The 7,500-nt window shown below is 48.1% G+C and overlaps 1 protein-coding gene across 1 annotated transcript in view; it reads left to right on the top strand.

The window, feature by feature from the left end:
- LOC145414678 (uncharacterized) overlaps positions 1–7,500 on the top strand; it is a 200,080-nt gene that overhangs the window by 171,774 nt on the left and 20,806 nt on the right. The gene's annotated exons all lie outside the window — the stretch shown is intronic.

Genomic DNA, 7,500 nt, shown 5'->3' with positions numbered 1-7,500 from the left:
TATTCAGTTTTTCTTTTATATATGTATTTTTTTTTCTATATATATTTTCGAGTTAGGCAATTTTTTTTTTCCAGTTTACAGATTTCTATATATTATTAATTGTAACATCTTCTATTGTCTTTTTTTTTTTTTTTTTTTTTCCCACTTTCTTCCTTTCCCTTCCCTGGCCTTGGGTTCTTTCTCCTCATTCTGTCTTTTTCCCTCTCTCTCCCTTCCGTTCCTTTCCCTTCCCTTCCCTTCCTTCCCCCTCCCCTCCCCTCCCCTCCCCTCCCCTTCCCTTCCCTTCCCTTCCCTTCCCTTCCCTTCCCCTCCCCTCCCCAGACTAATAAACACTTTACACCGACGTCTGGCCTGTGAAGTAGAGTGGATGGGGAGGAGGGGGAGGGGGAGGGGGAGGAATGAGTGGGAGAGGGAGAAAGAAGAGGGGATGGGAGGAAGGAAATCATTGGAAGAAAGGAGTGGAGAAGGAAGAAAGGGTGAAGGAGAATTAAGGTATGGGAAGGAGTGGAGAGGAAGGAAATGAAGGAGGAAGTGAGAGGAAGGGGAAGAAGGAGAGCATTGGAGAGGGTTGAAGGAAGGAGAGGAAATTGAAGGGAGGGAGAGAGGATGGAAAGGAAGAAGAATACGAAGAGGAGGAAGGGAAGCACTGGAGTAGGTAAAACGAAGAGGAAGATGTGGAGTAGAAGGAAGGAAGTGAGTGGAAGAGAAAGTGGATGAGGGAAGTGGACGACATGTGGAGCGTGGAGGAGGAGGACAGTGGGAGGGGAGAGGCTAGGTGTTGAGGTGGAGGGAGAGGGGGAGAGAAGAGAGGGAGTGAGAGGAAGAGGTGGGAGAGGGAGAAAGAGAGAGTGAGAGGAGGGATTGAGTATGATAGAAACGGAGAGAAAGACAATGATTGGACGTAGGAGAGAGAGAGAGAGAGAGAGAGAGAGAGGGAGGGAGAGATTGAGTGAGTGAGTGAGAGAGAGACAGACAGAGAGAAAGAGCTGTAATAAGAAGACACACACACACACACAGACAAAGAGGCAGACAGACAGACAGACAGAGATCGAGATGTGATAAGAGAGAAAGACAGGGACAGACATAGGAAGAGACAGACCGAGATAGAACCGTAGTAAGAGACAGACAGAGGAAGAGACGCAAACAGAGATAGAGCAGTAATGAGAGAGAGAGATAGACAGAAGAGGAGACAGACAGGGGGTAGTAAGAGAGAGAGAGACAGACAGGGCGGTAATAAGAGAGAGAGAGACAGACAGAGGAAGAGACACAGAGATAGAGCAGTACTGAGAGAGACAGACAGACAGAAGAGACAGCCACAGACGGAACAATAAAATTACTATAAAAGACAAGTAATTAAACACCTGACACACCTGAAGCTATTAATGACCTCTGTATCAAAAAAAAAAAGAAATCCAGAATGCTGATGCTGTCGATTGAAATTAATGGAGTAAGAAAAATGGGTCAAAAAGCCATTTCCGAAAAAAAAAAAATTATTACTTTCTCTTTCTTCATTGTCATTATTATCATCATCATCATCACTACTACTACAACCACCTCCATCATCATCATCATCATCATCATCATCATCACAACCACCACCATCATCATCATTCTCTCTCTCTCTCTCTCTCTCTCTCAACCTTCTCATCCGCCATCATCATGTTAAGCAATTTATTTTTCTCCTCCTCCTCCCTCCTCCTCCTCCTCCTCCTATTTATCAGCATCATTCTCAGTCTTCCTCTCCACCTCATCCTCGGTCTTCGCCTCCTCTCCCCCCGGTATATAAACTTCCCGTGTTATTTAAAGTTATAATTAGGCCATAGTTTATCGAGTTTTTTTCGGCGGTGAGAGAGAGAGAGAGAGAGAGAGGGTAGGAGGGGGGGACAGATTCTACCCCCCCTCCCCCCCAGGTGTCAAATATGGAGCCTAAAAGTTTGATGTCTTCCTCCTCCTCCTCCTCCTCCTCCTCCTCGTTTTACTTTCCCTCTCCTCCTCTTCCTCTTAAACTGTCAACCGTGAACGTTAAAAGTTTGAAGGTTGTGTGTGTGTGTGTGTGTGTGTGTGTGTGTGTGTGTGTGTGTGATGGAGGGGGTTGGAGGGGGGATGGAGGGAGGTAGGAAAGAGAGAGGAGAGACAAAGGGAGGAAAGACAAGGAGAGGGGAGGGTGGATGGGGGGGAGGTAGGATGGAGGGGAGGGGTATTGAGGAGGAGGGGTGGAGTGAGTGAGGGTGGGGGGAAGAGGGAGATTGAGGGAGAGAGAACAAGTAAGGGAACTGACAGAGAGAGAGAGAAAGGGAGAGAGAGAGAGAGAGAGAGGCAGGCAGAGAAAGGTGGGAGGGGGGGTTGAGGAGAGGGGAGAGGGAGAGAAGTGAGTGAGAGAAGCGGTAATGTCTCCATCAGAACTTGGGATGGAGGTATGTTGGGGGGAGGGGAGGAAGGAGGGGGTGAAGAGAGTAAGGGAGGAGGAGGAGGGAGAAATGGAAGGAGGAAGAGGAGGAGGAAGGAGAAATGTGAGGGAAGAAGAAGGGATGGAAGGAGGGTGAGGAAAGAAGAAGGAAGGAAAGGGGAAGGAGTGGAGGGAAGGGGAGGAAAGGAGGGGGAGGAGAGACGAGGGGAAAAGGGGAGTGAAGTGGAGGGAAAGGGAGGAAAGAGGGAGGGAACGGATGAGAGAGACCTGGAGGAAAAGAGGGATATTTTTTCTCTCTCCCTTTAGGGCCATCATCCCTTCCACGTTCCAAAAAAACAAATGGCGCCGTGGAATATCGCCTGCCACCTCTTGGGCACGAATTTCCGAGCCTCTTAAATTGATTTAGCTACGGCTGTCCTGGGATAACGAGAGAGAGAGAGAGAGAGAGAGAGAGAGAGAGAGGGCAAAATTCTGGGTATGAAAGAGAGAATGAGAGGGAGAGGGTGAAGATGAGAGAGAGAGAGAGAAAATGAAATATTAGAGAGAGATGAATAAACGAAAGGAAGGGTGAGGGGAACACACACACACACACACACACACACACACACACACACACACACACACACACACACACACACACACACACGTTAATTGCATGAATATAATCGGTTTAAGTCTATATAAAATTCGTGATTTAAATATAATGTTTTTTACCAGATATTTGTATTTTGTATGTATGTATGTGTGTGTGTGTAGGTATGTATGTGTGTGTGTAGCCTGTGTATGTAATGTATATATGTATGTAATGTACCGGTATGTATGTTTATGCTCGTATGTGTATGTATGTAGTCTGTGTATGTGTGTTTCTGTGAATGTATGTAGCTGGTGTATGTGTACAATATGTATGTACGTGTTTTGTTAGGCTGAAGTGGATGTTTTGTAGGTATGTAATTCTAATTAGTCAGGTGCTTCGTTTTAATTACTTTTTTATGAATGTAATTTATTGTCGAGGGAGAGAGAGAGATTGACAATTGCATTTGGTATCGTCCTTGAGAGAGAGAGAGAGAGAGAGAGAATTGATAGTTGCTTTTTAGTATCGTCCTTGAGAGAGAGAGAGAGAGAGAGAGATTGACAGTTGCATTTGATATCGTCCTTGAGAGAGAGAGAGAGAGAGAAAGAGAATTGATAGCTGCTTTTGGTATCGTCCTTGATCGTCCTTAGAGAGGGTGAGGGAGAGAGAATTGTTTGTCGCTCTTGGTATCGTCCTTGAGAGAGAGAGAGAGAGAGAGAGAGAGAGGGAGAGAGAGATGTAGGTGGTGGCATCGTGGAGGTAATTGGTGTAGTGAAGGTAAACTGACCTGCTGACCTGGTGGCTGATTGCTTGCTGGAGAGAGAGAGAGAGAGAGAGAGAGAGAGAGAGAGAGAGAGAGAGAGAATGGGTATGAATGTATGTATGAGAGGTGTAGCCAGTATACCAGTCCTTCTCACCTGGTCTTAATTGGCATCTGCATCGCTGCCTACCTGTCCACACCTGCTCCATCTCTCCTCATTCCTCACTCATGAATATTCCTCACTCCACATCTTCCTCACATCACCTCCACCTCTCCCTCACATCCACCTGTTCCATATAATACCCCTCACATGCGTATTCCTCACTCCACATCTCTCTCACCTCACCCCCACCTCTTCCACATAATACCCCTCACATGCGTATTCCTCACTCCACATCTCTCTCACATCACCCCCACCTCTTCCACATAATACCCCTCACATGCGTACTCCTCACTCCGCATCTTTCTCACATCACCTCCGCCTCTTCTTCATCCATCTTCCTCACTTCACATCTTCACACTCAGACGCAATCTATACTGCTCACCAACTCACCAAACTCATGTATTACTCTTCCGGATACTTACACACACACACACACACACACACACACACACACACACACACATTTTAGGATGGATGACAGTAAATTCAATACTCCTCTCACGGCCCTCTCACCCCCCGAATATTCCTCTCTCTGATGGATATTGCTTAGAATTGGGTTAATACTGATAAATGAGGAAGATAGGAATGCGTTATGTATGTGTGACTCAGATACTAGGTGTGTAAAGGGATTTTTGATCGTCACTTTGCATCTATCTGTCTGCCTACCTACTTACCTACCTAACCACTTGCCTACATGTTTACCTTCTAACCTACCTACCTACCTACCACACACTCTGCCTCTCTTCTTACTCATCCTCCCTTCTTCTATCCTGCCTTCTTGCTGCCTGACTCACCTGCCTCACCCACCGTCCTGCCTGCCTGCCTGGATCAAAGCGTGACAAGTGTGTTAGTGTTCCCTTTGATCCCTGGCATGTGAGCTCCTCCTCCCCTGCCTAACCCTGCCTCACCCTGCTTAACCCTGCTCTGGCTTCCTTCATCCTTCCCCTCATTCCCTCACCCTGGTTTTCCTTCCTCTTCTCCCCCTCACCCTGCCTCCTACTCCCTCTCCTCCCCTCACCCTGCCTCCTACTCCCTCTCCTCCCCTCCCCCTGCCTCACCCTTCCTCCCCCTCATCCACACCAACAGCAGTCTCTCTCGTTCCTTCATTCTTTCTCCTAATGATCACATTCCTCCTCCTCCTCCTCCTCCTCCTCCTCCTCCTCTTATTGTTATTCTTCCTCCGTCTTGCATTGTCTTCATTATATTTCTCTCTCTCTCTCTCTCTCTCTCTCTCTCTCTTTCTCTCTCTCACTGATACTAATATTTATTCTGTATTCCCTTACACTTTTGTATTCTTTGTACCCCTCTGTATTCCTCTCTACCCCTGTTGCATTCATTTTGTATTCCTCTGTATTCCTCCTAACCCCTGTTGCATTATTCTTTGTACTCCTCTGTATTCCTCTGTATTCCCTGCTATAACCTCCCTTCCCTCTCCTCACCTGCTTTGAATGTCAGCGAACTCCTCTTTGTACTCCTTTGTACTCCCTACCTGCTTTGATCACGTGTTTAGACAGCCTTTGAACTCCTCCCCTGTCTTTCCCTTCTGTTCCTCTTCCTCTTTCTCCTCTCGTGCTTCCTTCTTCCTGACTCCTCCTCTTCCTCCTCCTCCTCCTCCTCCTCCTCTTCTGTGTTTCCCCTCTCTTTCCTCTTGTTCTTTCTTTTCCCTTCCTTTTATCTCTCTCTCTCTCTCTCTCTCTCTCTCTCTCTCTCTCTCTCTCTCTCTCTCTCTCATCCATCACCCTTCCCCCTCTCATCTTCACCCCCCCCCACTCACACCCCCACCTTTCTGTTACCCATCATTCTCCTCCCCTCCCCGCCCCTTGCTCTCACCCTTCCCTTGTGTCTTCTCCCTCTCCCTTCCCCACCTCGTATTCCCCTCCCTTCCTTCCCCTCCCCTTCCTCCCTCCCCCTCCCCCTCCTCCCTCCCCCTTCTCAGCCCCATATTTCCCGCTTAGTCCCCATTTCTTTCCCTCCCCATCACGCCCCTCCTCCCCCTACCCCTCCCCTTGCCCCCCACTCTTCCCCTCCCCTTCCCTCCCCCTCCCCCAGTCCATTCCCCTCTCTCCATCTCCCTCCTCCCCTCCACTAACACCTTCATCTTTCTTAATAGTCCTTCATTTCCTCCCCTCCCTCCCCCTTTCCTTCCCCTCTTCCCCTTACCCTCCCCCTCTTCCCCTTACCCTCCCCCTCTTTACCTTATCCTTATCTTCACTTCTCCCCTCCCCTCCCTTCCCCTCCCCTGTTCCTTTCCCTCCTCCACTCACCCTCCTTCTCTTCCCCTTCCCCTTACTTTCACTCTTCCCTCCCCTTCCCCTCGGCTTCACCCTTACCTTCCCCCCTCCCCACCTCTCATCCCCCTCTCCTCACACCTCCACCATACCTTATTAACTCATTATCGCCCTCCCCCTCCCCCTCCCCCTCTTTCACCTCCCCTCTTGTCCCATATTTCCTGTTTGGCCCTAATTAATTACGCTTCTCCTCCCCCCTCACTTTTCTCCCTCCACTTCCCCCTCCTCCTTTCCCTCTCCCCTCACTTCTCTCCCCCTCCTCCTTTCCCTCTCCCGTCACTTCTCTTCTCATCCCCCCCACTTTTCTCCCCCTCCTCCTCCACTCATACTTTCACCTTTCCTAATTTACCTTCATTATTTTCCCTTCACACCCCCACTTCCCCTTCCCCAACCCTTCCCCCTCTCCCTCATCTCCTTCCCTCCCCCTTCCTCTTCCCTTCCCCCACTCTCTCATCCCCTCTCCATCTCCCTCGCCTTCCTTTCCCCCTCCCCTCCCCTCCCTTCCCTTCCCCTCCCCTCCCTGTACCTTCATTACCGGCTGTAATTAACTCCAAAACACACCTGTTCTTTTACACTCACCTTTTTCACACCTTTGTCTTTCTCTTCATTTTCTCTTTCTTTTTTTAGTGTTTCGTATTTTTTTTTCTTAATATATCGTCGTTTATTGTTTTATGTCTCAATAATAATAATAATGATAATAATAAGAATGAGTAATTATCATAGAAGTAGCAGCGGTACTAGTAGTTGTAGTAGTAGTAATAATAATAATAACAATAATAATAATAATAATCCATCCATCCATCATCCAATCCTACCTTGCCCCATGAGGAGCGTAGGAGCCCGGGGCTAGGCAGTTGGTCCCGACATATAAGATGAGAGTGACCAGCCTCACTCATCCCTGAGTGGCATTACGTGAGCAGTAAACACCAACCACCCCTTGGATATAAACCTTCACCGGCTTAATCCGATTGGAGCGTAATAATTACCCACTAAACCACCAGGCGCCAAAATTTGGTTATATGGTTACCACCCAGCGTAGTAAATTGTTTCCTGGTGTACAGGAAACCATTTGGCTTGTCACTTAGTGTAGAGTCACCCACAGGCTGAAGGAAAAGGAAAGAATGAAGGAAAGAAAGACAGAAGAGGGAGTGTAAAGTTACCCGTAGGCAGAAGGACGAGGAAAGAATGATGTAAAGAAAGACAGAAGAGGATGGAAGGAAAGAAGGATGGAGGAGAGGAAAGGGCAGACACCCAAGAGCAGCATTACAGCGAGTGAGTGGATGGTGAGCGCCCCCACCTACCACATAATAA

Source organism: Coenobita brevimanus, chromosome 100 (genome assembly GCF_032717465.1).
Source record: "Coenobita brevimanus isolate Jiangsu-jjx chromosome 100, ASM3271746v2, whole genome shotgun sequence".
NCBI lineage: Eukaryota > Metazoa > Arthropoda > Malacostraca > Decapoda > Coenobitidae > Coenobita > Coenobita brevimanus.
This window is presented reverse-complemented; position numbering and strand designations above follow the sequence as displayed.